Here is a 9680-nt window from a genome sequence, read left to right on the forward strand (position 1 = left end):
GCATATTAATGATCAATTGAATTTTATAAATTACAAGGTATAATTATTTAATTTCTTTTATGCTAGAAGCTCTTATCATGATATTAAGTTTAAAGTTTCTTACAGGTTACTATAGTCTCCATGACAATAAGTGAAGAAATGTACAATTGTTTAATTTTGGAACTGAAAAATAATAATTAGGCCCAAATTTTGGTCCGACCTGGCCCGGGCCCATGTAGGGCCAAGCTTGGGCTTATATTTTTAGGCCCATAATGCGGGCCAGCCCGAGCCCGGGCCTAGCCTAAGCTTGTTGTTATGGAGGCAAAGCCCGACCTAGGCCTGACCTGGCCCGGCCCATGATCACCCCTAATTTGGAGTCTCGAGTGATGGGTGAATACTACTCAAGTTTAGAGAAAAATTCTATAAATTGGGTATGAGACCAACAGTGTTGTATAATGATGTGTGGCTCATTGTGACACTAGCAAGTGCACTAGCCTTTCAAGTAATAAAGTAGTGAGTGAAGTATCATTCCCACGAGGATTTGGGAAACAATTACCAATACTAAATTGAGCACTTCTTATCTGATCAACAAATAAATCAAAACTTTAATGAAAGCTAAAAAATCCTAAATTAAAATCTATCTAAATCATTGGCCCAATTGCCTTCAAATCAGGTTAGAAGAGTAAGCAGTAAATGTCAATCTCAGAATTCAGCAATCTATCAATTTGGATCATTCGAATAAATCATGATTGAGCCTTGGGTTGGTGAAACCCCAAGGTCATGAACAACCTCTCTCAAGCGCATGTTCATCCTATGCATGAGTAACGGTTCTTCTATCTCTAGCACGAATCTAATCCCCATGCATGCATTTCTTCAAACACTTCTAAGGCATCAATTCAAATCTGAATTGATCACCAACTGAATTGTGCAAGTTATCTCTAACCTTGCACTCAATTCAGTTCTTGAATAATAGATCTGAATTCCTAGAGTCTCTCTCAAGCACTCTAGGAATTCCAAGCTGTAGATTAATTCGGCCAATCTGAAAATTGCAGATCTGAATTCTCTTTCAAGCAATTCAGATCTTGCAATCTCAGATCTGAGTTTTGAAGGTTAGTTGGCCGAATTAATCTACAATAACACCCTTATTCAAGAAACTTCAAGTACAATTCATGACCATTTGAATGAATAAAAAAGAATTAGATTGCTGAACTGAAATTTTACAAGCTGAAATACATCAAGGAAGAATGGAAAAAAAGAGAAAGAAGAAAGAAAATATAACAAAGAAACTAAATTCGAATCAAAAGAGAATAAAACTACAATTGATTTATTACGAAAGATCTTTGAATCACAAACCCTCAATTCGAACTCACCTTCTCTTCTAGCTTGCTTGTCTTGAACTTCCTTCAGCCCTTCTTATTCTTCTTCCTTGCGCCTAGCCTTCTTCTCTTCTCTTCTCTCAAGGTGGCCGAACCTCTAAGAGTGGGAGAGCCTTCCTCTCAAGCAATTGAACACCTCTCCCCCCTCCTAGAGGCCTCCTTATATAGTTTTTCAAGGGGGCTCTTGCCCCTTCTTGAAGTCTCTAGAATTGGGTGTATTACACCCCTCATGAACCTTCTAGAGTGCTCCCTCCTTCTCTTCAAGAAACTTCTAGGAGTTGCCGCCCCTAGCTCCCTTTGGACTGCTATTTGGGCTACAACTTAGCTTGCTTTTGAGCTCATGTGGGCTACACTCTATGCTGTTATTTGGGCTAAAAATGGGCTGGGCCGAAATTTCCTTCTTGCTAGGCTTCTTCCCTTGGGTTTTCCAAAGAGTTAGCTTGCACTACTTGGGCCGAATGAAACTCCCTTGCTCTCATGGCTGGGCCGGGCTGAACTTGATAAATTTTGGGCTTTCTTTTCTTGCTTTTGCCTTCTTTTTGTTGATTTGGCTCCCCCTGAAATCTTTCTTGCAATCAAGCTAAAATAGGGCAAAATCTAATTAAACCAACATAAAATTTCATGCAAAAACCTCATAAAATATAGATAAATTGTAGGTTCATCATATAAGTAGAGCAGTAAAAAAATAATATGTTTTAACTTAAAAAACGAGTGTAGAAAAATATAGAGATGGATGAATGGAAAAACAGAAAATGATAAAATTAGAAGTGAAATCATTTGAAGAAACATAGGGATATCTCCAATAAGTGATAAATGAGAGAACATAGACTAAGATGGTTCAATCACATACATAGATGGCCATCTACAAGTCTACAACACTTGCTTGAAGAAGCAATCAGTTGCAAGTGGAAGGAGCTAGAAGACACAAATGAAAGTGAAAGTTGGTCCTAGGCCTCCGCTACAAGCAAATAGAGACTTTACCGGCAAGCTCACGGGTGCCTTCATAGTAAGAAATGATTTAAGCATTCATAATTTAACAAAAATATGGCACTAAACAAAGCAGAATGATGAAACAAGATTCATGTGGATGACCCTATGTAACTGAAATAAGGCTTAGATGAAATGATCTTGAGAGATCAAATTGGTTGCAATGTTGGCAATTAATATTTTGTCATTTTGCTTTTGAAGAGGATATTATAATTTCACGAGAAACAAGAGGGAAAAATCCTAAGGTTGTGTTTAGTATCATTTATATTTATATTAGAAACCCTTAGGGTTTTATCAATACAAATTTTTGAGAAATTGTCTTGCCACATCAGGTCATATAAACACTTGCACAAAAAATAAAATGTATGCACTATATTTTTTTTGTTAAAAAAACACATAATTCATTGAAAGGGGAAATTACAAGTAGATACAACTAGGATTCACCCAGTTGGCCAGCCAAATTGGGAAGGCATCAACAAAACAACCAGACTCCACCATCACTCTCTGAGCTAACCCATGAGACAAGAATTTCCATCCCTTTTAACAAAAGAGAAAATGTAATTTACATCCAACAAAGAGTTTAATAGATCTTTACACAAAACAAAAGCGTCCTTGGGTGAGGCAAGACCCCTATTCTTTAGAGCCGAGATGATAATCTGGTTATCACTTTCTAAAATAAAACGGGCTTTGAAACTTCTTCTTTGCTAACTGCAAACCCCTGATGCATGCAGTTTCTTTAGTTTGAAGAGCAGACGAACATGTACATGGACCAAAAGATATTACCAAAACAGTCCCCTCATTAATTCTAATAGTCACACCAAACCCTGCTTTTCCATTCTTGTCAAAACTTCCATCAACATTGATCTTTAACATACACCCTGGGGGGACTCAAAAAACAGACTGACTTTCTTTACAAAGAACTTTGCCATTTTTTTTTGACAAAATCACCTTCTTCTCCTTCCGACACCTGTTCAAGATTAGCAAATTTGAATCTGAATCAGGTGTACAAGTTGGTTAGCTATTGGGGTACAATTAAAATTCAAACCTGCAGATAAAGGACCGTATCTGTATGTATGGGTTGGATTGAGTCCTCAGACAACCCATCCAACTAATTAGTTAGGCAGGATTGATCATTGAACTTAAGTTGTGCCAAGTTTAAAAGAAGAGAAAATTAAAAAAAACGAGAAGAATACACGGTTTTAACGTGGCCTTGGCCTAGTTTATGTGAGGGATTTAGGTATTGTGGTGTAGCAAAAGTAGTTATATATGGAGATGTACCATCAAATTGGACCTTTCACAGGCCTGAAGCCCACTTTTGTTGGTGATGGGATTGGATCCCTTGGAATACAAGACATGAATTCATCAATTGTCCTGCAGTTACAATGAGAATGGCGTGGACCATGGAGTACAGACAGTTGCTAGTTCCTTGGATTCAGGGAAAGCCACAAAACGACGGATTAATTGGACGTACGAGCATATTATCTGGGTTTCCCTGTATGAGTATGACAAATCATTTATAATGGTTACTGTTGTTTGCCCTTCATCGCAAGGAAGCTTCTGCCATTGTCTGCCTCTTCTCCACCATTGTCCACCTGGTACAATGTTAATAGCAACAACGTCTATATATATATATATATATATATATATATATTCTATTGGATCGATGTCTCACTCTTGACCCTTGACTCTTCTGTTGATATACTCATACAGGATTATGTAACTTTAATCAGTGCTGAATTTATGGATGAATTTACCATGCTTTTTTAACCGTTGTTGATTCAGACAGTCAGATCATTTGGCCCAAAAATCATCCAGGCAACTGATTTTATTTTACCCTTAAACTGTTTCTTTATAAAATTATTGATTTGATCAGCAATCCATTAACTCACGAGATTGAATTGTTGATCTGTTCGATCCGAATAATAATTTTTTGATTATTTTTTATTTTTTAAAATTATAATAGGCTGTCCATTTGGACTGAATGGTTGATCCGGAACCGGTGGCCAAGGCAGTTCCAGCTGAGTCAATTTTTAAAACATTAACATAAAATAACATGTCATGGAGGGAGAAAACCCTGTCGACACCTCATGCTAGATGGCCCAAGTAATTTCAAGGAAAGCACTGATGATAAGAAAAAGAAAAGAAATATTACAAAAAAAAAAAAATTGCAGAAGTTAGTAATCCATTTGTTGAATCACACAGGAAGAAAAAACCTTGTTAATTTCTCAATCATCCATGACATATTGTCCCATGGAAAGGCGGCATCACGAATACCCAATAAAAAGGAAGAGATCTTTTCCTTTCCCGGGTTGCCCAAAATAAAAAGTTGGTTAGAAAAAGCTGAGGGAGCATCCTCCTCCAGAGTCCAGTCCTACAAAATGGAAAATGCAGTAGGTTAGGTATATATGTATACAAATACAACAACAAACTTGTTTGTCTTTCCTTGGCCTGTTAGGTCTTTGGAAAGGTTGTACATTATTATTATTATTAGGTTTGCAACAAATCTGTTTCTCTCGATTCGAATATATTCCAATCCGATCTGATTTGGATTCTTTTTCTTTCTTTCTGAGTAAAAAGACCCATAGGCAGATAGGTTACTTCCATTTATTCATTGAAAATCTCAATTTATGGTAAAAGCAGCAGAACTGTCAATACAAATTATTGCAAACATAAAAGAGGGGCTATCAGTTATATCACCCATTAATCAGAACCAATAGAGACTGCTCACTTGGCAAGAGAATGCGCTGCATTGTTACCTTGTCTGGTCTGCAAACATGAGAAACCGAGATGTGTCTGAAAAGAGGAGAGAAACCTCCTGCAATCTGACTGACACAAAGGAGAGAATGTGCCAAGGAGAGAGAGAGATAGAGAGGCCTTATAGGGCTCTAGGCTCTAGGTTGAATAGTTGGGTTGGATGAATTACATTGATTTATTTATTTATTTTGATATCTTTTGAACAGCTACAAACAATGGGGTAGCCCTTCTTCCCCCAACCGACGTACAGGAGGGATTTGGTCACAAGTCTCCGCTGCAACCAGTAAATACCTTACCAACCAGTTGGTTGGTGGCACCTTGCATATTGATTTTGTTTGTCAATATAAACCATTTTATTTTAAAACTAAAAGTAATTTCCATGTCAATCTAAACGATTTTGAACATCCCCTCCAATTCTTTTGAATCTTTTTCCATGTCAACAGATGTATCCTTGTTTTATAGTGGTTCTTTTTTGATAAAAAAAAAGGGTCATTTACTAAAACACCCCCTATAATTTTATAAATTTACTAAAATCTGCTTTATGGTTTGTGTTTTACTAAAACATCCCTTATATTTTGTTATCGATTTACTTAATTGACCTTCCATTAGATGGAAGTGGAAAATGACAGTTTTAACACTAATATCCATTCAAATAAATTTAATCAAAAGGAACTAAAAACAAAAAATACTAATTTTGCTGCTAATAAAACATAGAAAACCGCTTTATTTTTCTCTAATTGGCCAATTTTGTTTTCTATAGAAAAGTGTTAGGGCTACTTTTGGAATAAACAACCATGGATCCTTACCCTTGAGCATTTTCCACTCATTTAGGGAAATGAACAACCATTGGCCCATGCCCTTAAACATTTTCTACTTAATTTAGGTGATTATGTTGCTATTTTCATATGGCAAAACAAATAGTTCTTAACGAAAGGTCGGTAAATAGGTTGCAAACTATAAGGGGTGTTTTAGTAAAATGCAGACTATAGGATAGGTTTAAGTAAATCTATGAAACTATAGAAGGTGTTCTAGTAAATGACCGAAAAAAAAAAATAATTGCCATATCAACAACAACAAACCCCCCTAAAGTATTCTCTGGTAATCTTTACCAAACAGAAATGCGGATGTCATAGGACATAAGGATCTACCCAGATTATTTATTTATTTATTTATTTTTATAAAAGGTCCACCTACTGCCACGGACCCAGATTCTTTACCAAATCTTTATCATTGCACAGCTTTCAAATGCATCATCTTATAGACTTCCTTGTTTTAATATATATATATTAAAACAAGGAAGTCTATAAATTTTCTCCTTTTTATCTATATCTATTTAAAGAAAGTTTGAATTAAAAACTTTAAGACTTATTTAAATATTCTAACAAAATTATATAATAAATTTAAAATATTTTTTAAAAACACAAAAAAAATAATTTTATATTTTTACAACATATATCACGAAATTATGTACTAACAATTTAAATTATATTTTTCCAGATAATCAATTTAAATGTTTTTCAAATATTCAATAATATGTAATAGCTTTAAATAAATAAAACTCACATAACAAAAAATAGTTAAATATTTTATAGATTATTTAAATATTTAAATAACTAAATACATATCATAACTAGATTTTAAATAATTATAACATAATATTGAAATTAATAATAATTTAATATATTATAAAATTAATAATAAAATTATGTAATAACAGTATAAATTATGATTTTATGGTTCATTAAATTCAATAAATAATTAACATTTTAAAATTTAAATATTTTACATACTATTTAAGTATTTAAATAACTAAATATTTTAAATAACAAACTATTTAACATAACTAGATTTTCAATAGTTAAAATAAAGAAATTATTAATTAAATTTAAAAAATTCTGAAAAGTAGAAAAATAATTATAACATAATATTGAAATTAATAATAATTTAATATTTTTACATAATATTGTAAATAACTAATTTCACTTATATCAAGTAATAGTTTGAGAAAATAACTTTCAAAAAAAATAATATTTATTAATAATAATTTTAAACTCTTAATCTGTATTTTTTATATAATTATATATACTAAAATTAATATTTGTTATATTTCAGTAATTATTTATTATTCTTTGTGATAAATATATTTTCAATGATTATGTATAAATTTATTTATTTTTATTTAACAATAAATTTTCAATAATTATTGGAGATTAAACTACTATTATTAAAATTTTTAAATTTTATTTATTGTACTTATTGTATTTTTGCTTTAACTTATTCATTAATATTTATTAGAGATTAAACTATTATTTGAGATTATACTATTTATTGACTGAGTTAATATATTTTTAGTACTTATTGTATTTTTTTCATTATCAATATATTTTCAATAATTGTGTATTTTCACTATAAATTTTCAATAAGCGTTGGAGATTAAACTATTGTTATTTATCATAGATGAGACTATTAATTTAGCTGAAATTATGAGTTGGTTCGGTTCAGTCGTAGGCTATTTAGCCAACCAAATTGACCTGGTTAGGTTGGGGAGTTGGTTAGCTGAAACCGACTGACCTTTTATGAAAACCAGCTCACTCAAGTTGTATCGGTTTGGGTCATTTTTTGGTTTTTGGTCGATCGGTTCACAAGATTTAAACTTAAAAATTAAATTAATTTTAAAAATCATAGTGAAATTATTAAAAAAATAAATTTAAAAAATAGATTTATGATATAAAATATTTTTGACTAAGAAATATGGGAAATTTCCCATTTTTCCATATTCAAAATTATATTTAAAATATAAAATATTAATATACATCCATGGTTAGGTCGTTCGATATTTGTCAGTTTACAAATGGGCAAAGTGAAATTGATCCAACTTGGTCGAATTGGAAAATTTTTGAACCAAAGCCAACCTAAAATTCTAGAAAATCGACCAACTCAGGTCGAGTTGATCAGGTTGGTCGGTTTCATTAGTTTGATGAATAAAACTAACTAAAATTAATTATTGTTATTTTTGTATTATAAAAAATTTATTAAAAGTAGTATATAAAATATGAATAATTATTAATTATTTAAAATTTTGAAAATATAAAACAATTGTATACTTTTGTGTTTTTATTAGGGTCATTTACTAGAACACACCTTATGATTTTAATATTTACTTAAACCTAATAGTTTTCATTTTACTAAAACATCCCATATATTTTACAACTTATTTACTTATTCAACCTTCCATTAAGGAGTGTTTTTATTCATCAGTTTGATGAATAAAACTAACTAAAATTAATTATTGTTATTTTTGTATTATAAAAAATTTATTAAAAGTAGTATATAAAATATGAATAATTATTAATTATTTAAAATTTTGAAAATATAAAACAATTGTATACTTTTGTATTTTTATTAGGGTCATTTACTAGAACACACCTTATGATTTTAATATTTACTTAAACCTAATAGTTTTCATTTTACTAAAACATCCCATATATTTTACAACTTATTTACTTATTCAACCTTTCATCAAGGAGTGTTTGTTTTTCCATTAGGCCCATGATTTTTTATTCCAAAAGTACCCTTAACACTTTTTTGTATAGAAAACAAAATTGACCAAATATAGCCAATAGAGTGGTTTCCCGTATCTTATTAAGGGCAAAAATAGTATTTTTATTTTTATTTTCTTTTAATTAAATTTATTTAAATGAACATTAGGGTCAACGCTATCATTTTCCATTGTCATCTAATGGAAGATTGATTAAATCCATTGCAAAGGGTATTTTAGTAAATCCATGAAAATATAAAGGGTATTTTAGTAATTGACCCTTTTTTTATTATTTAGCTTTCGCTTAATAAATCCCTTGCATCCCACTGACCCAAACTTTCACAATGTTCCAAATATGTGGTGTAAGCGGTTCAAGAAAAAGGAACTTACATTCTTAGCAGTGCTCTCTTGGTTATTGGCAGGTTGACTTGAATCCAATTCAGATCCATAGCCTTATTTAGTGGGTTCGATGAGCAGAAAGATCCATATTTAAAAAATTAATAAATAAATAATTCGCTCCAGACTGCAGGAGTGTAGGTCCAATGTAAAGGTTTGTGAGCATGCTGTTCAGTTTTCTTAATCGAAACTGTGTTCCATCTTTGGAGCTACATCTTAGCTTAATTGTTCTAATGAGACTACAGGTGAAACCTTCTTATATTATCAAATGCATATTCATAAATCCATACGGTTGTTTATAATTAAGTACGTGTTAATGTTGTTTAAGTGATGAAGTAAAGCTGCAACTTGTTTCAATAAACAAACAAATCAAAATGTCTTCTATTTGTGAGTTTCATGGCGTAGATCTAAAGTCATCTCAATCCCTGTAGACTACAACTTGGGTGGGTCAAACTGAGAACGTTCCAAGTTCCAATCTGAGTTTTTGCATAGTTTGGGATTGAATTCTTGGGCTTTGGCCTGGGCACGCATTCATATACAAATACGAATGCGGTAACCAATCAACTGGTATCATAACGTGGTAACCAGTCAGGTGGTATTTATCAAAAGGATTTTGATCGACCAAAGTTCTTCCAGTATTATGCCTTTCT

At 31.8% G+C, this 9680-nt stretch overlaps 1 long non-coding RNA gene across 1 annotated transcript; it reads right to left on the reverse strand.

Annotated features, from left to right (window-relative positions):
* Positions 1-4378: 4378 nt before the first annotated feature.
* On the reverse strand, positions 4379-5273 carry LOC148870716 (uncharacterized). Its single transcript, XR_016108357.1, has 2 exons — positions 5099-5273; positions 4379-4713 (listed from the first exon to the last, which is right to left on the reverse strand). It is a non-coding gene; the product is annotated as an uncharacterized LOC148870716 (long non-coding RNA).
* Between the last annotated feature and the right edge of the window lie 4407 nt (positions 5274-9680).

Source organism: Nelumbo lutea, chromosome 2 (genome assembly GCF_056320005.1).
Source record: "Nelumbo lutea isolate HS-2025 chromosome 2, American lotus-T2T, whole genome shotgun sequence".
NCBI lineage: Eukaryota > Viridiplantae > Streptophyta > Magnoliopsida > Proteales > Nelumbonaceae > Nelumbo > Nelumbo lutea.